The sequence below is a fragment of the Choristoneura fumiferana genome, chromosome 30 (genome assembly GCF_025370935.1).
Source record: "Choristoneura fumiferana chromosome 30, NRCan_CFum_1, whole genome shotgun sequence".
Classification (NCBI taxonomy): Eukaryota; Metazoa; Arthropoda; class Insecta; order Lepidoptera; family Tortricidae; genus Choristoneura; species Choristoneura fumiferana.
Window position 1 is genome coordinate 10,040,924 of NC_133501.1, and position 22,846 is coordinate 10,063,769.

At 38.6% G+C, this 22,846-nt stretch overlaps 1 pseudogene; it reads left to right on the top strand.

The window, feature by feature from the left end:
• The first annotated feature begins 8,103 nt into the window (after positions 1–8,103).
• Positions 8,104–19,775, top strand: LOC141444625 (cholesterol 7-desaturase nvd-like; annotated as a pseudogene).
• Positions 19,776–22,846: the final 3,071 nt, after the last annotated feature.

Sequence of the window (22,846 nt, forward strand, 5' to 3'; positions counted from 1 at the left end):
ATGTTGGAAATATTTAATGGCGTTATATATTGCGAGCAATTCACGATCATAGGGTGAATACTTCTGCTGTGCTGGACTGAGTTTCTTAGAGTAAAATGCCAGAGGCTGCCATGCGTCTCCTTTTCTCTGTTGCAGTACAGCGCCTAATGCTGTATCCGAGGCGTCCGTGACAAGAGCGAGATTTGCATTGCAGTCAGGATGTGCTAGGAGAGCTGCCTCACATAGACTTGATTTGCACTCTAAGAAAGCATTCAAAGTGTCGTCCTTCAAGTTAATTGGATGTGATCCTTTTACAGAACCAGTCAATAGTCTATTCAAAGGACTTTGAATTTCAGCTGCTCGAGGAATAAAACGACGGTAAAAGTTGATCATTCCTAAGAATCGTCTCAGTTCTTTGACAGTCTTGGGTGCTGGGAATGATTTAATAGCTTCAATTTTGCTCTCTAATGGTTTCGTACCTTCAGCTGTGATGTGATATCCGAGAAATTTTACTTCTGTTACTCCGAATGTGCATTTAGCAGGATTTATGACGATACCGTATTCTTTTAGCTTAGTAAACAGTTGCTTTAAATGATCTTCATGTGTTTTTTCGTCTCTAGAAAATATCAGAAAATCGTCCAAATATGTAAATACGAAATCTAGGCCTCTTGTGACTTCATCGACAAAACGTTGAAAGGTTTGGGCTGCATTTCTGAGACCAAATGTCATATAAGGAAATTCATATAACCCAAATGGAGTAGTAATAGCCGTTTTTTCGATGTCTGCAGCGTTAACTGGAATTTGGTTATACGCTTTAACGAGGTCGATGGTGGAAAAAATTTTGCTGTCAGCCAGGTTATGTGCAAAATCATGTATGTGACGTATGGGATACCGGTCTGGAATGGTTCGAGCATTCAGTTGTCGGTAGTCTCCACAGGGTCTCCAGCTCTTGTCTTTCTTTGGAACCAGATGGAGTGGCGATGACCAGGGGCTTAACGAAGGTCTTGCGGTTCCACTCTTGATCATAGACTCAAATTCTTCCTTGGCTATTTTGAGTTTGTCCGGCGCTAGTCTTCTGGGTGGGCAGTGAATCGGTGGGCCATCAGTAGTTGTGATGAAGTGTACCGTATTGTGCTTTATTTCCCGATGAACGCCAGGAGGACGAGTTATTTCAGGATAATCTCGAAGGATGTCATTGTATTTTGAATCTCCATAGAGTGTCTTGACAGAAGATATAGTGTCCGCCGCGGTATTAGAAATGGCTGTTATTGAAAGTGCCGTTGTATTGTCTAGCAGGCGTTTGTTTCGACAGTCGACAACTAAATTGTAGAAAGATAGGAAGTCGACGCCAATAATTGCCTTAGTGACGTCAGCCACGACGAATTGCCATCTAAATTCTCTTCGGAGACCAAGATCCAGGTTGAGTTGTGTATAACCATATCGATGGTGGAAGTCTCAATTGGCGTAAGGGACAAAATACCGAAAATCACTTTTAAACATAGAAAATTAGAGTTTTTTTTTTCTCTGTCGATTGGTAGTATTCAAGTTACGATACGCCCCTTACTTTTGCTGTTATCAACATTTATTATTTTAAAATAAAATAGCTTAAGGGACATGATATAAAATATTTGAGCTGAAAAATGGCGTAAATGTATTATTTTTTTAATATTTGGGTCGTAAGGGGCTGTGGCAGTCTCATATGTCCTTTACGACTCGGCTCATGTCGTTAAAAAAAAACCCAACAAATATAATAAAAGGGCGTATGGGTCAATTATTGTTTCATTGCCCTTTACACCCCAACATTTTATAACGAATAAGATAAAAAAGCAAGAAGTTGTTGGGCGTAACCTTACCGCCTGTACCTATTTCTTGTACCTAACATCAAAATACTAACGCGTCTACCTACTTTCCACGCGCCGAGCGTTTGCGCATTGCACATTCGGTCAGTCCTGTCAGACACGTCAAACACGGAGGACGTATTTGATTGCCTACGTTTGTTCTTTGTCAACGCGTGCATTTTTTTATAAGATGCCAAAAGCAAAACAAAAAAAGAAGATTAAGTTGATGGATCCCCTAATGGCTTGACGTCGAGCTAACATTTCCGTAATGGAATTTCAGTCAAGGATGTTGAGGTAAATTTCTCTTAGCTACTTTGTTTATTTTAAGCTGTCCTGACAGATCCTAATAAAGGAAGCCTGTGCCCAGCAGTGGGACGTATATAGGCCGAGATGATGATGCATACATAATAATAATTGGCCTGTATAATTAATTATGTATGTTGAGGGTTAAAAATGGTATAATCGGAACGTCGTAAGGGACATTAAAAACAGCAATTTATAAAATAATAAATACTTTTATGGGCGTAAGGGGTATAAAAAGCAAGAGCTAGAGTAAATTGTCGGTCGTACGGGGCAGTAGCAAACAGACATTTTAAAAAAAGGTGTAATTGGTACGTCGTAAGGGGCATTAAACAACAGCAACTTATAAAATAAGGAATACTCTTATGGGCGTAAGGGACATCAAAAGCTAAAACTAGAGTAAATTGTTAGTCGTAAGGGACAGTAACAAACAGACATTTTAAAAATTGAGGTTACTTTATGGGTGTAAGGGGCACTTAAAGTAAAATACCTTGCTTGTTTCTTTTAGTTCATTAAAATACCTTGTTAATGTCAGGTCGTAGGAGGCATCAAAACAGATGGTTTTTAGAACTTGTAGTGATTGAAACAACAACTCAAGCAAGCATACTCCCAAATGTGCAAGAAATAGTGCAAACAAGCGTGCAAGAAAGCATGCAAGCAAGCATGCAAGCAAGCAAGTAAGCAAGCATGTAAGCAACCACCTAAGCAAGCTTGCAAGTAAGCATGTAATTTTGTCAATCAAATCAACAAACATGCAATTTTATCGGCCTGGGTTAGATGAACATCGCGGGTTACCCCGATCCCGCGATGACCGGTCTATGGTATCTCCTCCAGCGCTCATGAAGCGGGCTGGCGTCCCACTCCCTCACAGCTGCAATCAGTGTATTAGAGGAAGCATAAATAGTGCAAGCATGCATGCAAGCAAGCATGAAGCCAGAAGGCAACCATGCATGCAAACAACAAATCAAGCAAGAATACTCCCAAATCTGCAAGAAATAGTGCAAGCAAGCATGCAATCAAACATGCAAGCAAGCATGCAAGCAAGCAAGCAAGCATGTAAGCAATAATGCAAGCAAGCAGAGTTAGTACGCCAGTGGTGGTAGTGAAAATCATTTCATCATCATCGTCATCAACAACATCATCAGTTCGTTTATCGCTACCCCCTGGAACTATGCTATTTTCCGGGATAAAAACTTATTTACTTGGCGATTTTTAACAGCTGCAATATCTTCCTTGACCCTCTCAGCTATAAACAAACAAGTCAGCCATAGCCGAGCATTTGTTGGAGTCAGGACCAAACCACTGGATTGAGCTTCACAATCCCAAAATTCTGTCTACGGAACGTCATTTCTACTCAAGAATGGTACGTGAAGCAGTTGAAATAAAAAAGCATAAAAATGTCAACCTGGACGATGGATATAAGCTTTCATCTTCGTGGAATCCTGTTATTAATAAGTGTTGACGTCGGGATGAGTGTTGTGAGTCGGTGTGGTGGGGTGACAAATAAAAATCACCAATTGCGGGTAGTTCGTGATACGAGTGCTGGTACTATTAGTGATCAAGTGCGGGTAGTTCGAAGGACTCGCGCTGCTAGGCAGACTTGACACCCCACACTTCAGTCCACTCGTGACCACGGCCACTGCAATGTTGCCGAAACGTCGAGGTAAATATTACTCGTGTCGATAAGTCCCATTGGTGGTATTTTGACTATGAGTGAGAATCACGAAAGTTTAGAACGTTATAAAATTTATTTGAGTTTTATTTAACTTTTAACTTATAATGTCCATTCAAAGAAAATGTTACAAATTACATATTTTTTAAGGGGAAGTGCAAAATTATGGCTTTTGCGCGTTATTTTAAATAATTAAAGTGTTTCTTTGAGTTAATTCACTATTTTTAAAAAAAATTCTACAGGAACTTACGTCCAAATATGTAGCAAATAAAATATAAAATGTCCTATAAGACCAAAAATCGGTTACTACATTATTTATTTATTTACGGTTTATGGGTGTAAGGGGCTATGACACCCGTATGTCACGGGCGTAAGGGACAGCTATTTTTCTTATTAAGCTTTTTACGAAAATGTCTATAGTTTCACGTTGAAAAGCAAGAAAATTCAAGATTTTACGTAATTATAACGTCCTGCTAAGTTAAACATTAACAATGCTGTGAGGGTTTGAAAATTACCAAAAACTTCTTTTCGCTCTCCTGAAAAGTAGCATTTTGTCCCTTACGTCAATTGAGACTTCCACCATCGATATGTGCTGATTGTAGATCCATTTGCAGCGAAGAGTTGGTATGCAGTTTTAGGTCGGTATTCGCGAAGTTCAGATCGTGGGAAAACACAAAGATCGCTTCCTGTATCAACGAGGAATTGCACTTTTGAACGTCGATCTGTGACGAATAAGCGACCGGGACTGTGACAATCGCTGGTCGCCATTAACGATTGCCCGGTGCGTTTCCCGAAACAAAGTCGCACGGCTTCACGCATTTCGTTGCTAGCGATTGGAATTTTGAGTGGTACCAACATACTGGATACTTGCGGTAGCTTGACTGCGAGCGGCTGTGATTGCGGCCTTGACGTTGGCTCTTGCTGCGACTACGATATTGCTGCGTGTCTCTGCGTCTTGACTTAGAGCGAGATCTTGTTTGCATCTGAGTCGATAAAGCGTGCACTTGTCTGGTAAGTTCGGCAATCTGGTTAGCCATCAGATCCATTGCAGATGTTGCTGAGGTACTTGCTATCTGTTGCATACCGGCTAATCCAGGAGAAACATCCCAAACTCTGTCTGCTGCTTCGGCAAGTTCGTTCAATGATGAGTGCGGTTGCGAAGTAGTAAGCACTTGGATACTTAGCGGCAAGCGACTGGTCCAAATAGCCTTCAAGATGTCCTCAGGAACGTTGGGACCGGCAATATGTTGAAGGTGTCTCAAGAATTGCGAGGGTTTTCGATCGCCTAGCTGCTCATGCATTAAAAGCTTTTGCAACTCCTTCTCTCTTGAATCTGTCAGTCGTTTTATAAGTTCACTCTTCAGTTTTTCGTACTTATTGGTTGCGGGTGGGTTAACAATAATATCTTTAATTTCAGCTGCGTATTGATGTTCCAAATGTGAAAGTACGTAGAAAAATTTCGTGCCGTCGGACGTTATGTTAAACAACGCAAACTGGCCTTCTATCTGGGCAAACCAAACGGCTGGTTCTTGCGGCCAAAATGGTGGTATTTTTACTCCAACACGAAATGTTTCGTTGCGAATGGAAAAATTGTCGTCATTTTTTTCATGTTCGACATCTGACATTGCGTTGGAAAATTCGTCTTTGTTTGTCGACATTTTTGAAACGTTTTATTTGACTCACGATTTGTGTTCGGACCTTGATTTTACTTCCAAGAAAGGCTGCGTCTTTTTTCCAATCTAGGGCGTCACCAGTTTAGAAGGTCGAAACGAAATTTGCGAGAGAAAATATTTTATTTACAATATGTCGAGTATTGACGGTTGAATTCAAACAGAAGACAAAAGTAGGTATGGCAGATCTCTTGTGCGGCTGCGCGAAATATATTTTCATATACTGGCGTCAGGTGGCGCGGCTGTAGTGTTTCTACACACGAACATCGCAAACGTTCCGCTAGAGGCGCTGTTCGTGTTTCCATATAAATTGAGAGTTTAACGCGAACGCGATCGAGACGTATTTTGTAACCGAAAATTTACACTAGGGGTACTTATCTACTTATACGCCGATTTCGTCGGTTGGTTTGGTGCGCATACAGTTACCTTGAGAAACAATTGCTGCCGAGTCAACTGAATCGCGTACCTAGATGGAACCTTTTCGCAGTCATTTTCACGATGATTTCTTTAGCAAATGTAGTTATAGAATAAAAAGAAGCCAAGCATATTTATGTGTATTATTATAACTGTAACATTTCTATTTAAAAGGTTTACCCGAAGACCTATGAACATTTGAAGCCATGTTTGAAGCTTATAAATAAAATTAATAAATATTTCGTTTCTTTTATGGGGGCCCCTTCAATTGTAATTTAATTTAATTTATATTATTTTATTTGTTGTTTGGGGTACATACTGAACCCTACAAATTGTGACCGGCTCAAAATTTCTAGTAATGAGGTCATGCTATATAGGATTGTTCTTTCTTTTTTTTCATTATCTATGCTGGTTGCTCTTTAATGGTTTTATTTCAATTTTCGTCATACTCGGTGTGAAATAGTACATTGTGTCTTAAGGGCGGTAAATAAGGAATTACGAACGAGAGTCTATTAGAAGCCCGAAGTCGAAGACTGAGGGCTTTAATGAGTCGATGTTCGTAATTCTAGTACCGCCCGTGCGACATACAATGTTTTTCATCACATTTGCGAGTAAATTTTTATATTTCTAAAAGAAAAAAATACATAATTGTTCCAAATATTGGCGATACCTTAGGCTGCGCTCTTGGTAGCGCCGCCCTCCCCCTCCCGCAGCATGCGCCGCAACGTGCGTGTGCATGTGGTCCTGCAGCAGGAGCGCGCAGCACCATCAGTACGGGCACTGACTCATTTACCGACCTTGGGCTTCATGACAAGAAAATTTGTACGCGCAATGACTCATTTACCGACCACGGGTTTCATGACAAGCACATTAAGGTCGAGGGTTTTATTTGGGGGGTTGCAACCAAGGTAGCCTGCATGTTTCGACACTGTTTACGAGCAAGTGTGACGAAAAGTTATATGAGTCACTCGGGAGCAAAATTATCTCTATCTTGGGCTTTCTACTGTAGAATCCTTCGCTACATTCTGGATTCAATGTACCGCTCTCGGCGGAAATGCATCATTTTGCTCCCTTGTGACACAAATAACTATTTCATCTCTCATACTCGGAAAGGGAGGCAAATCATATCTAACAACAGAGAGGAAATGTATACTTTTCTTCCCAAGGGTAGATATAGATTAAAAAATAAAAAGGCATTGGATGTCAGTGGAACACGTATTCAGCCTATACGGCATATACATACATGATATAATTATTGAGTTTTTTCTTAATTAATTAGTCTTACATATTACAAAAGTTATAATGCGTCAAATATTATTAAATTATTTTCGTTACTTTCATATATAACAAAAGAGTTAAAAGATTGTTAAGAAAAAAAAATTGATAGGTAAATGACAATGGTATATGTCCACACAGCCTATCTCTGTACAGCTTAACTCCTTGGTTAAATTTGATAATGATAACTTACTAATTTTATAAATAAATTGACTAAAACTCTTACTTTATCTACTGTTTGTTTCTTATTATTATTTTGAAAATTTCAAATTTTGTTAAATAATTTATTGCTAACAAAAAAATCAGTTGATTTTTTTAAATGACCACATTGACCTTCGACCTATGCTTAAAAAAAGATACATTGTCTTTTATGAATTGTAATTTTTTTTTCTATTCATTTTAGTTTTTTTTATTCGATACCGTTTTTCTCAGATATTTACATTATGTATTATGTGTATTATTTTACTTTCCTTGTAGTCGAAATGAAAAGCAGTGTTTAACTCGGGAAAAACATCAAAATCACACTCGAAATATTGGCACCCTTGCTATGCTCGGGTGCCAAGTTACCTCTTGTGATATTGGTTCTTTTCCTCCCTCGTTGAACAATCTACTATTTTCCATCAAGTAAAACTATTATTCCCTTTATTCCTTACATATAACAACAAACACGTGTCAATAAAAAAACCCAATAAACAGTTGAATTATAACCATCGCGCAAAAAGAACGTTTTTTCCCGAGAGATCCAGAAAAAAAATGGAATACATTACATACGTTAGTGTCTGGACGCCATAAACAATTCTTATTTGATTTAACGAAACAAAACGCAACTTTAGACACTTCAGTATAAATTTCAAAGCATAATAACGCTTTTAGTCCGATTAAAAATCAAAAACACAAGAGAAATACGTAATTTTACATATATAAAGGCGGTCGTTTCGTGTGCGGCCAGTATCGAGTCGTTGGCTGAACGCACGCTCGTCTTGGCCCGTTAGAATTAAAAAGAAAATAAAAAAAATGGCGGTCGCATAATTGACTTTTCCGGTGAGTCAATTCACAATACTTTTTATGCATGACAACCTTTCTTTCAATCGAACTAACGATGGTGTAATAATCTGGAATACTTTAAAACACCTTGTTTATATTAATCACGCGGAAAGTAACAAACTTAGAAAAAAATATTGGATAATATACTTACCCCTATTATGTAGAATGGGGATGATTTTCCTTTTTTCAACCAACCCACGGTATGATTTACAATGAGGGCTATCGTTTTTTGTCTCACTAGATGGCGCACTGTTGCGTGAGGTTTTTAAGAATGGCTTTCAAAGTCTGTTATTACGGGTATGAAAACAAAGTTTAGATTAAAATCATATTTAATACACCTTAAAACCGTACCATTAAAATATCGAGCATGCCACAGTGTTGCATAGTCCCCGTTTTGTTCGGAAAAAAGGGAGGACAAAAGTTTCCGAAAGTCAAAACTGTGTCAAAAACACAGACATTCATTGCCCCGGAACGCATATTTGCCATAATTAATTTCAGGTTATGCAAAATATTCACAAAAAAAAACTTATTATAAATAAACCCGCGTAGCTCACACAAAAACTATGGGATTTGACATTTCGGAGACCCTACGCTACACTAGCGCCTCTAGTCGCAAATTCATTCGCGATAGCCCTCATTGGATACTTAGGAACCTTGTATCGGTTCAGGAATCCGTGAAATATTAATTGTAGACATATTAGTACCTATACTGTCCCCCCCTTCCGCCTTTACTAAAGTAACAGAACGCTGTAATAGTAGAATTAAGTAATGAATTGAAAAAGAAAACTTATTGGCCAATGACTGCTCGAGATTTTACCCAAACAAACGTACTGCCTTATTATTGGCTAAAATGATTTCGCGTCTTCTAATAACCTAACCAACATCGTCAATTCAAGTTCTATATCGCAAAAACGGCTGAACCGATTTTAATGAAACATATCTAAGATCCACTGCAAGGAAACTCGCATTCACAAAAAACGCATCCAAAGCGGAGCTCCGTCGACATTAAGTCATATAATTAAATTTTTACACCACTTGCTACTTAGACCAGCTGCTTTTTAGACGAAATAATACTAACCTGATTTTTTTACCGAGGAAACTGACTAATTCTATCCATGTTTGTAATGTAATCAGTAAACAAATGAAATGTGTGATTCTTCTTAACATAGTTAAAACTATAGGGGTTCACTAGGCTAGCACGGCTTCACTAGACTACCACGAATTCACTAGGCCACCAGGTATTTACTAGAGTACCACGGGTTCACTAGGCTACTACGGGTTCACTAGGCTATTTACTTGTCACGAGGTGGTGTCCGGGGAAGTTGTTTGAGTAAAGAAGAAGGCAGGAATAGGGCAGACAGTAATATTTATTTAAGATAATAATAAAAGGGCACCTGCGGACAAACAGACGCGGTCTTAAGTATCTAAAAGGTATACTTTGACACTGTATCAACAATTATAAAAATACATAGTTAATCAACTTAAGTTTCCGTGCCCAGTTCTTTATTTATATTATTCAATGGCACTGAAGTCCAGTAGTATTACAATAATGAACTTAAGAAACTTCACAAATGCACTGTACAATTATAAAACCTTCCTTCGTATAGGAGTAGTAAATTATAACCTTGTTATGGAGTTTTAGGAGATTTATAGGATCTAGGATAAAAGACAGGTATCTGTTCAGCTCGGAGGCTCTGAATAGAATGGCTACTTGACGTAAATCGAACAGGTGTAGAATTTAGAAAAGGAAATTTGAATTTAAATGTTATTTTTTCGAATATGTGCTAAACCAGACAGTACAAAGAGTTAGGAAGAAACGAGCTGTATGACACCTCGTTACATACTACTGGTTTACTAGGCTACCACGGGATTACTAGACTACGACGGGTTCACTAGGCTACCATGGGTTCACTGGGCTACCACGAATTTACTAGGCTACTACGGGTTCACTAGGCTACCACGGGTTCACTAGACTACCACAGGTTTACTAGGCTACCACGGGTTCACAAGGCTACGACGGGTTAACTAAGCTACCACGGGTTCACTAGGCTACCACAGGTTTACTAGGCTACCACGGGTTCACTAGGCTACCACGGGTTCACTAGGCTACCACAGGTTTACTAGGCTACCACGGGTTCACAAAGCTACGACGGGTTAACTAAGCTACCACGGGTTCAATAGGCTACCACAGGTTTACTAGGCTACCACGGGTTCACAAGGCTGCGACGGGTTCACTAGGCTACCACGGGTTCACAAAGCTACGACGGGTTAACTAAGCTACCACGGGTTCACTGGGCTACCACGAGTTCACTAGGCCACCACGGGTTCACTAGGCTACCACGGGTTCACTAGGCTACCACGGGTTCACTAGGCTACCACGGGTTCACTAGACTACCACGGGTTCACTAAGCTACCACGGCTTCTGGACAGTGTTTGCACGAATTACCAAGAACTTACTGTATTCCATTATCTCCGTTTCACCACCGTACGATCAGAAGTGGGGAGTTATACTATATTAAGTATGTTCTTAATAATAGCACCAAGCGCTTCGCTACATCTTTATGCAGACTGCTAAGAAATGGAACTCGCTTCCGTCATCTCTTGTCCGAAATACAGTTTAGGGCTATTCAATGGCAGCTGATTTTTGACATTTGATTTGTAGTGTGATCTACCCAATGAGGGCTATCGTTTTTTGTCTCACTAGATGGCGCACTGTTGCGTGAGGTTTTTAAGTATGGCTTTCAAAGTCTGTTATTACGGGCGTGAAAACAAAGTTTAGATTAAAATCATATTTAATACACCTTAAAACCGTACAATAAAAATATCGAGCATGCCACAGTGTTGCATAGTCCCCGTTTTGTTCGGAAAAAAGGGAGGACAAAGGTTTCCGAAAGACAAAACTGTCTCAAAACACAGACATTCATTGCCCCGGAACACATATTTGCCATAATTAATTTCAGATATTGCAAAATATTAACAAAATTATTCTAATTATAAATAAACCCGCGTAGCTCACCCAAATACTATGAGATTTGACATTTCGGAGACCTCACGCTACACTAGCGCCTCTAGTGGCGAATTCATACGCGATAGCCCTCATTGACTAGAAACTTGGGACGTATAAATGTAAAAATCGATGACAAAAAATGCATTAAAAATGTAATTATTCACAACAAGCTTTTTCTTTGTTTTAGGCAACCATGTTTAGCGTAGATGGCCAGTGTTCAACATCAGAAGCATTTCCCGCCAAAATGAAATCTCAGCCCTCCGCCATTTTTAACTGTCAAACCGATCATGACGAATTACTTTTTTACCTCCAAGTGACGTGGGCAACGTTGCGGACAGCCGCAGAATGTGTCTACGCCCATAGATTAAGTTTAATATTATCTGTGATGTTAGTTTTATTCGCTTATGTAATATATAAATCTTATTGGAGTCCGGTTTTATATATAAAGGTAAGTTTAAAGGTTAGTATAGTTCATACTTTTTAAGATCTGGGTGACAGTCTTTCCCGGCCCGGTATAACACCGACATGGAAATACCGGCCCTGTTTTTTGTGTACATGCCCATAGAAATTGACAGGAGCTTCTATGGGCATGTACACGAAAAACAGGGTTGGTATTTCCATGTCGGTATTATCCGGGCCGGGAAAATGTCTTATCACAACATTTAGCGCAATAAAGACTTTGTTTGAGTTTGTTTTATAACAGACAAGAAAACTTTTGTTTTTGTAATTTTTTCTAGTTTTTTTTTTTCATTTAAACATGACAACCACCAGGTTTTTAAATGCCAATGAAATTTCACAAACCTTTTTATGCATTTTTAACTGACGTCAAAAATGTGAAGGGTCTCAGTTTGGTTATTTTTTGTTTCTGTTTATTATCTCAGAACTCTTTTATTGTTATCTTTTTGCATTTTCTGTTTTTTTTAAACCAGCCTTTAAATTGAATTGTATTTGTAAATTATAGTTATTAAATTTTAAAAATGGCTCTTACCTCCGAAATAAATAAATAAATAAATTTCAGGAGCTTACAGACGTAGGCTACAATCATATACCAAAAGGGGCGAACAGGGATATAAAGATAGCTCGAGCGATGCAGACGCGTCAAGTGGGAACCAAACTACCCCCGCCCTACCCTAACGGCTGGTTCGCACTTGCTGAAAGCAGGGACTTGAAAATAGGGGGGGTGGTCAGTGTTGATGCCTTAGGTAAGTTTCATGACAGGAGTTACCTTAAGCCTATCTTTGCAGTACCACTTTTCACGGAGGTAAGGCTCACTCATGTCCAGTTTAGTGCAGGGCCAATACGTCCCACTGCGAGGGCACAGGTCTCCTCTCAGAATGAGAGGGCTCTAGCCGTAGTTCCCACACGGACCCAGTGCGAATCCGGAACTTCACACACACCACTTCACAGGTTTGTGCAGGTTTCCTCACGATGTTTTCCTTCACCGTAAAGCTCGTGGTAAATTTAAAATGTTTCAAATTTTGCACATGAATTTTGTAAAACTCAGTGGTGCAGGCCGGGGTTTGAACCCACGATCCTCTGCTTGAGAGGCGATAGGTCAAACCACTAGGCCACCACGGCTTTCTCCCATTGAATAAATAAATAAATAAACGTGACAATTTCTAAATTATGCCAACATTTTTAAGTATCTGTCATATGAAAATATATATATATATTTGTTAAAAATGACAATTTTAATACAAGCTTTCTTGCTGACTACTTTTCCGTACCAAATTTCAAGTCAATGGCATTAATCATTGAGGAGTTGCCTCCTGCGGAGACGATGCTGGCTGAACCATGAAGATGTACCTTCCAGGTTATTGTATTGTCACGAGATTTACATCACTATGGAAATTTTTAAGTCAATTCGACCACCGGAAGTGGATTTAACTTGCAAGATTTGACGTAGGTAGGACATACATTGCAAGTTAAATTAAATAAGTAATAAAAGCTTGTAAAAAGAGTTCTGTCTGACACTTCATGAAAACAGTGCAGAATGAGGGCTATCGCGTATGAATTCGCCGCTAGAGGCGCTGGTGTAGCGTGAGGTCTCCGAAATGTCAAATCTCATTGTTTTTGGGTGAGCTACGCGGGTTTATTAAAATTTATAATTAGAATAATTTTGTGAATATTTTGCAATATCTGAAATTAATTATGGCAATTATGCGTTACGGGGCAATGAACGTCTGTTTTGAGACAGTTTTGTCTTTCGGAAACTTTTGTCCTAGTTACCTTTTTTTCCGAACAAAACGGGACTACGCAACACTACGGTTGCTCGATATTTTTATGGTACGGTTATTAAATATTATTTTAATCTAAACTTTGTTTTCACGCCCGTAATAGCAGACTTTGAAAGCCACACTTAAAAATCTCACACAACAGTGGCGCCATCTAGAAAGACAAAAAACGATAGCCCTTATTGTCATACACTCCCTTACTTGTTGGTTTTTTTCTCTTACCTATCAAAAAAAATCTCTTCCAGGTCAGAATTTTGCAGTCTACCGCGGCGAGGATGGCGTAGCGCGCTGCGTAGACGCATACTGCCCCCACTTGGGGGCCAACTTGGGGGTAGGGGGCACAGTGAGTGGGGGCTGCATCGAATGCCCCTTCCATAAGTGGAGGTTCGACGATGGAGGGGCGTGCGTCAACATCCCTGGGCTAGAAAGCCGTGAGTATTTATTTATATAAAATAACTAGCCTCAACCCGCGGCTTCGCCCTCATGAGAAATAGCTTAAGTAATGCCGTCTTAACTGAACTATTGTATTACCTATGCCTATGTATTGGCCTGAAAAAGGTTACGGTAACAATTTGAAAGGACAACGTTCGCTTGCACAGCGCCGTCTATTGATTGCAAACGAAGTTGACAGGTCATTTTGAGAGCCGAGGTACGGTACGTCACCGTTCTTGGACAGCGCCCTCTATTCTTGCTTAAACTTAAAATGTTATCCCATGGGAACGCATTGCCGGGATATAAAGTAGCCCATGTCTCAATGCATTTGTCTATCTGTACGCCAAGTTTCATGTCAATCCGTTCAGCCGTTATTGCGTGATTCAGTAACAAACATCTAAACATTACAAACATCCAAACCTCCAAACCATCACAAACTTTCACATTTACAATATTAACTAGCTTTTGCCCGGGGCTCCGCCCGCGTGGTATTCGGTTATCGCGCGCTGTTCCCTCAGGAACTGTGCATTTTTCCGGCATAAAAAGTAGCCTATGTCACTCTCGGGCCGAAAAATCTCTATGCCAAAAATCACGTCGATCCGTCGCTCCGTTACGGCGTGAAAGACGGACAAACACACAAACATACTTTCGCATTTATAATATACGTATTAGTATGGATTAATTAATAGTAGGATACTTCTAATACCTATTAATTAACCTATTATAAATGGGAAGGCTTGTAAGTCTGTATGTTTGTTTGTTAACTTCTTACGTCTAAGCCGCTGAATCGATTTAGATGAAATTTATTATACAGATAGTTTGAGTTCCGGGGAAGGATATAGGATAGTTTTTATCCCAGAAATTTGCATAGCAATTAATTCGACCCGGACGGAGTCGCGGGCAACACCTAGTATAATATGATGACTTTATTGTACACCACAATAGTAAGCGATGGGCGGCGGTGATTGATTTCCATCAGATGACCCGCCTGCTTGTTTCCCCTTTTTATACCTATACAAAAACATCAGCGGATCTTGGTAAAAAAATACATTGTTTGGACCTCTGCATAGTAACCCCTTTTATCTTACATTTCTGAAAGCTTTACTTCTTGTCCAGCACCTAAAGGCATATCCATCAAAACCTGGCAGACAGTAGAAGCAGAAGGTGCCATCTGGGTCTGGTATGATGCTGAGGGTCGCAGCCCTCTCTGGAGCGTCGTGAGCCCCGAGGAGGAGGAAGAATTGAAGGGCTGGGGTTACCGGGGGAGGAACGAGTTTGTGGTGGGGTCTCATATAATGGTGAGTGCTGTTAGTTAGTGGTGGGGGCTCAGATTATAGTGAGTGCCTGTTAGTTTGTGATTGGGTATCAGTTAATGATGGGTGCCTGTTAGTTTATGGTGGGGTCTCAGTTAAAAGTGAGTGCCTGTTAGTTTGTGATAGGGTCTCGGTTAATGGTGAGTGCCTGTTAATTTATGGTGGAGTCTCAGTTATAAGTGAGTGCCTGTTAGTTTGTGATAGGGTCTCAGTTAATGGTGAGTGCCTGTTAATTTATGGTGGAGTTTCAGTTAAAAGTGAGTGCCCGTTAGTTTGTGATAGGGTCTCAGTTAATGGTGAGTGCCTGTTAATTTATGGTGGAGTCTCAGTTAAAGTAAGTGCCTGTTAGTTTGTGATTGGGTATCAGTTAATGATGGGTGCCTGTTAATTTGTGGTGGGGTCTCAGTTAAAAGTGAGTGCCCGTTAGTTTGTGATAGGGTCTCAGTTAATGGTGAGTGCCAATTAATTTGTGGTGGGGTCTCAGTTAAAAATGAGTGCCCGTTAGTTTGTGATAGGGTCTTGGTTAATGGTGAGTGCCTGTTAGTTTCATATAATGACTAGTGAATGATACTTGTGTTAGTGTTTGCCAGCATTCATTTCAAGGTATAAAATTGACTCCCATCTCTGTATGTCAAATTGCGTCTTTTTTTATAAATATCATGGAACACTTGACACCAATTGACCTAGTCCCAAACTAAGCAAAGCTTGTACTATGGATACTAGGCAACGGATAAACATATATATAAATACATACTTTAATTAAATACACATTATTCATACAAATATCTGCCCCGGCCGGGAATCGAACCCGGGACCTCAAAGCTTCGTAGTCAGGTTCTCTAACCACTTAGCCATCCGGTCGTCTTTGCAATGTTCCTGCTATAGTATCCAAATTGCCGTCACATTCTATAGCCAATTTCATCCTCTTTGTGGTCGGATTTACTTCAAATTTAACATTGATAATGTTGACAACAACAACAATTGACGAAACAATCTGTGAACATAAGCACAGTCGATAATAGAACCTTTTATTGAAGTCTGTTAAAATAGTTATTTGTGTCACAAGGGAGCAAAATGGTATATTTACGGCGAGGGCGGTATATTGAATCCAGAATGTAGCGAAGGATTCTACAACAGAATCCTGAGCGTAATGAGGGATTCAAGTGTTAACGCCCAAGATGAAAATAATTTTGCTCCCGAGTGGCTCATACAACTTTTCACACCGAGCATTAAAAAACTTGAGAAAAATAAATTCTAATTATTATTAAAGAACAACCAGCATAGAAATGGCGTGGCTTTACCATTATCAACTTTAAAAAATGGCGTTTGCAATAAAACCCTTAGTCGAGCCTTGAACATAAAAGTTGCACTTTGCTCCCTCTCGTCAGGGAGGAAAAGTTACTTTTCTGAAGGAGAGGTGTGAAAAATAAATTTTCATTGGAAAAAAAACTAATGTTTTTAATTCTTCGCAGGATATTCCCGAAAATGGAGCAGACGTAGCCCATTTGAACCCGGTGCACTCTACCTCTCTTCTCACCATTTGGGGAACAAGTACCCTTCCTGCTGAACTTTGTTGGTAATTTATTATCTGCTATCCTTGGCTTGGGACGCACAAACTACAATACAATACAATATCTTTTTATTGAAAACCCACTAACACATGCTTAGTAAGCAGTAAGAACACCCACAAAACCAAGTAAAAAAATTATTGCACTATTTATTTAATTTTCGGGATTTCGTTATAACTTAACTTAATTTTTTTCGAGAATAAAACTTTCTACGATTGTTTCCTACTAAATAATGTAATTGTAGTCTATTTGTTTGTTGGTTTGTTACCTTTTTTCGTCTAAACCGCTGAACTGATTTAGATGAAATTCGGTATATAGATAGTTTGAGTCTCGAGGAAGACATCTATAGTTTTATCCCGATAGTTGAATTACATTAAAATAACAGCCAAAAATAAAATTTACAAATGGTCAAATTAGAATTAAATGTAAATATACCAAATGTAGAGTTATATTAAATGTTATTATATCTGGCGAGCCGTACCCAATGGCAAACGGTCGGTCGTATAGATCACTTCCTGTGTCTCACTAGCATTTGACTAGTTTTTTTTTTTAGGTCAACACACGTGGGCAGCTGAGTGGCTCAGGGGCGAGGGCCATACAGCCAGGATAAACTTAACACATCGTTACAAATTTGGCAAGCTCAGTGTCTTTCAGATAAACATCGTAGCTGACCAGGTTTGTATAATAACTCTGCTATCGAAATTATTCTCGACGTTTTTGGAGTCAATTTAACGGATAGCTTTTCGCCTAGTATCCCTCTTGATTAATAACAGCGCCATCTGTATTTTAAAGTTGTAACTAAATATGCTACCCAGAAACCTACTCGTTGGTAACAAGCGCCCAACACGTGCTTTAAAGTTGTAACAATAGACACACCCAGTTGGTATACTTTATGCCTAAACAATTGTGGCTTTACTCAGTATTAATTCTATATCAAAACTGTCTAGGGATAATAGACTATGGCGAACGAAAGCTGTCCACGAGAAACCGCGGCAAATTAAAAAAAAATGAGGCTGACAACATTGTCTTGCTGTACACTGATTAAACGATGTTGATACTTAGAAATCATTTAAATTTTCCAGATATTAAATTATACTTGGGACTCTTCAAGCTCCATCAAAATGCATGTAGTAATGTGTGAAAGTTGATGATGCACTTTAGGAGTCCCTTGGTAAATTTTATGACCTTTGTTTGTACCCATTTACGTGCATTCCAGACGCATCAATTTTTGGACCGTTTTGACCAGATTGGCATATCTTCTAACATTTTAATTCTAACATAATCATATAACATTTTGCATTTTGAGGATGGTAGGAGATTGAATTAAACAAAAATTTATTTATTTATTTCATACAGACAAAGTATCAAAATTATCTAAGCTGGGCTAGAAGTAGAACATATTATGACAGTCTCAAAAATTATACCAGGGCCCAATTGCATAACAAATTACAAGCGGTGGCCGAGTGGTTTGACCTATGGCCTCTCAAGCAGAGGATCGTGGGTTCAAACCCCGGCTCGCACCTCTGAGTTTTTTCGGAATTCATGTGCGAAATTACATTTGAAATTTACCACGAGCTTTACGGTGAAGGAAAACATCGTGAGGAAACCTGCACAAACCTGCGAAGCAATTCAATGGTGTGTGTGAAGTTCCCAATCCGCACTGGCCCGCGTGGGAACTACTGCCCAAGCTCTCTTCAATTCTGAGAGGAGGCTGTGCCAGCAGGGACGTATATAGGCTGGATTTTGTATTGAAATTCACTAATACTATTTGCTTGTAATTTGTTATGCAATTGGGCCCAGATTAAAGTTTCTTAAAAATGCGTGGACAGCTTTTGCTGGCTAGCGTCTAATAATCCCTAGGCACTTTTGCTGGTTAGGTATATCGGGTTCTTAACATAACGGGAGCACGGCGCCCCCTTTCCATTATATTTGGGAGGGAGGAGGGTTAATATCTGCTGTCATAGTGTTTTCTGTTCCAGAATGGTCCCGGCCACGTGCGTCTGCGTCTTGAAACTGGCTTCGGGCCGGTGCTGATCTCCCAATCAGTGACGCCCATCGGCGTTCTGCAACAGAGAGTGTGCACAGGATATACTTCACCGTGGTACAACGCTGTAATTGCGGCAGCTTTTTGTGCCTGGAGAGAGCTATATGGTGCGTAGGTTTTGGAAGAAATAAAGATAAAAAATATTTTATGTACGCTCCAAAGTCATCGACAAAGGGAAGTTTTTTTTTTGTTTTATGAACATGGAACGTTATGTCACTAGTGAGAGAGTTCGCTGTCAGATTACAATAAGTATTTATAAAGGACGCTGGGCGGTAGGAGGATAATAATACACTTAATCCTAATCCTATCCTACTAATATTATAAATGTGAATGTTTGTGAGTGAGTGAGTATGTTTGTTACTTCTTCACGCTGAAACGGACGGATTTAGATGTAATTTGGCAAAAAGTTAGTTTATAGCTTGAATTAAAACATAGACTACTTTTTATCCCGATATTCCCACGGGATGGGGACAAAATCTCTTAATAACAACCGCTAGGCTTAGAGTCATGAAATTTAGTATGTAGGTAGCTGGACATCTGAAATAACACATAGGATACTTTTTATATCGATATTCCAACGGGATAGGGATAAAATCTCGAAACAACAACCGCTGGGCTTAGAATCGCGAAATTTGACCATGATTGTTTTTAATGTAAACGTCAAAGAAAACGATTAAGTTTCGGGACTTCCCACGGGAATTTTAAAAAATCCTTTTGCATTCTTGCAGATTATTATGAAACATTTATTTTTTTTTCAGTTCGAACGGGACATGGCTATATGGAACAGTAAACGGTACACGAGCTCACCTGCTTATGTAAAGACGGACAAAAGCATTCGTGCTTTTCGAGCTTGGTACTCTCAGTTCTACAGTGAAAAAAGTGTATCTTTCAAAGACGCCACTCAGAACCCTCTCGATTGGTAACAGCGCCATCTGTTATTTAAAGTCGTAACTTAATACGTTACCCATTATTCTTCTCATTAGTAAGCGACACCTGCTTTAAAGTAACAAAGTTTAAAGAGTCATTTTTAAGTTTATCGAAAGTAACGATTCAAAATAAAATATTTTTCTGATTATACAAAAAAATAATATGTTCGCCTATAATTGGGGTCAATACGAAACAAATATAGGTAATCAGTTTTTTTTAATGCAATAATGATGTGTGTTGGGGTACCGAGTAAATGAATAAAAAATAAAAAAAGAGGTCCAGAGCTGTAAAGAAATCTATTCATTACCAAAATTTTAGTTGCATTTAATGTTTTTTATATGCAACCCAAACGATATTAATAGTAGATACATACTATGTCTAATTTTATATGAACTGTATTTGCATTTATTTTTGTACAAACAAAGTGATTTATTTAATTTAGGCACGATGATGTTCCACTATTATATACTAGATGGCTTTACTGTATTATAAGTTTTTAATTTCGACGTTAGATGTTACTTTAGGTCCAAGCTACCTAATTTCGAGTGTGAATATTCCTCATACATATAGTGATATCTTGAATAGTGTAAACTGTGGCAGAGGTATTTAAATGTCAAAATATCACAAAAATCCACTTGACACCCCATACTTCAGTCCACTGGTGACCACGGCCATCGGCCATGGTCGAAGTAAATATTACTCGTGTGTTTTAGCGTGATAAGTCCTGTTTATGGTATTTTGAATATGAGTAAAAATCACGAAAGCTTAAAACTTTAAAGGTATTTATTATATTAAACGTAGGTAAAAAGTAATTTTAGATGATATTTAATGTAAATTAGGCTTAATTTACTCTTTATGTTAATAGATGAGTGTGATATAGTATCAATCAATATAGATTTAGAAACCCATTGTTTTGTTCTGTTCCTGTAGTTTTTATATAGTTAGAAGTATGTAGTAGGTATATATTTATAGCGGTCAGAGGGTCACCGATGGTGCTGGCTGAAAATCAACTAAATGAACTATCCTGCGGTATTCCCGGACCGATATGACCTTCAAGTTTTCAAGAAAAGAGCGTACTCCTACCTTAAAGGCCGGCAACGCACTTGTGACTCTTCTGGAGTTGCAGGTGTCCATGGGCGACGGTAATCGCTTAACATCAGGCGATCCGCCTGCTCGTTTTCCCCTTATACCATAAAAAAAAACAGCGCTGGGGCATTCTTAACGTCTCAGCATTATGCTGAGCCAGTGTCCGATTCACAGCCGCAATGACACAGATACTATCTTACTGCCTATCTATACTGTGGTACTGAATAATATTGTTCTCTTGTGTATGGTTTATATCAATCCAATTTATACACGAGTAAAGTGTAAACAAACCGATTTTATCAAAATTCTTGTAAACACTCAGTGAATCGAATCAATAACACATTCATCTATAATTCGTGTCTTTTATATAACTAGACGTATACATAATCACTTATTTCACCAAAATTCACTTGATTTCAATATTTAATTTTCATTTGAAAAATATTTGTCAAAATCTGACGTTATTTCTTGAATGAAAAATGGATATAATCTGTAGTAGCATAGACTAGCGTAAAGATGGTGGAAAATTTTACATTTTAAAAATCGTTTAATGCTCGATTTAAAGCGATATTTACTTACTTACCTTAAAATTAAAAATAGTTAAGTACCTACTAATTTTGTTATTGAATAAACAGTTTTTGTAATTTAATCAAGTGTAAATAATAAAATAGACAAAATACTTTTATCTGTTCAATTAATAAATTAATCGATTAACTGAACAGATTAATTATTTTGTTTTAAAGTTCTGGTTTTTCACATCACTAAATGTCTATGGTGGGGTAAATGGCGTCTTTGTTTACACTTTTCATAAATTGAATTGATATAAACCATTGTGTTGTCTATTGTTTTGTTGTGAATAAATGCATATGTCTATTTCTTTGTTTTTATTATCAGTTCCTCGTATCTCTATTCACGTAAAAGATCTAACATATACGAAATCTACATATTTCGGTTCGTCTTTGACGTCTCTAAAAACTGGTCGAGGGTTTTCATTTGAAACTAATTAACACAAAAGTTATGGCCAGAAAACCAGTTTTTTGGCCTAAAATTGTTCAACTTTGATGCCAAATATCTCGAAGACAATGAACTTTGAAGTAACTATGGGATACTATATTGCTTAAAGCCGTTGTTGTTAATATAATAAAATGCAAAAAACATTAGAAAACTAAGGAATTCAGATCGAAGGTCATTGGGGCATGGGATCCCCTTAACCTAAGCTCTTTGCCACCTTTTGACTTTTGCAAAGTTAATCGAAGCAATTTCTTCTTCTTTTCAGCCGTTTAGGGTTTTCATTTTTGTATTGTTCCAGTATATTTTTGTTAGAACCTTTTTTATTGCATTGTAATTTAACTACAGGTATCCGTTTGGGATATTGCTGGCTTTATCGCTCGTGACATAAGCGCTCGCAGCCGTCCCCCCCATGCCTCCACAACGACGTCCGTAATTTATATCGAGATAGCTGTAGGCTTTTCAAGATTCGGGCGGTTTTATTTTGAGTTGCGTTATCCTCATATTATAAGAAAAGTATAGCACAGAAATCAATGATATTTTACAATCAAGATATTCATTATATTTTCTATGCCTATGGTTTTTTTCGATTTTTGTAAAAATGCTTTATTAGTATGTAAAAGTTGCAATCAAAGTTGACATCTTTTTTTTGTTGACTTTTGAGCTCCTGTAATTCTGATATTACACATTTATATGAAAATCTGAAAAACCACAGGCATAGATAATTACGTCTAGTCCATACTTACAAAGTTTCATCTATTTCTGTTGCCTAGTTTTCAAATGAGACCGGGACTACGATTGTATGGAGAATGGAACGAAGAGGTCTCTTAAATAAATTCAAATTCTCGCACCGCTCAGCTTCCCGCATATCTCTGGTGGAAACAGTACGTTCCACATCCTCGCTACGCACCCACAGCTCAACTTCCTCGCACATCTGTGGTGGGAACAGTCACAACGCTCCACATATTTGCACCGCTCAGCTCCCTCGCACATCTCGGGTGGATAGACAGCCTAAAATCTAAACAAAGATTATAA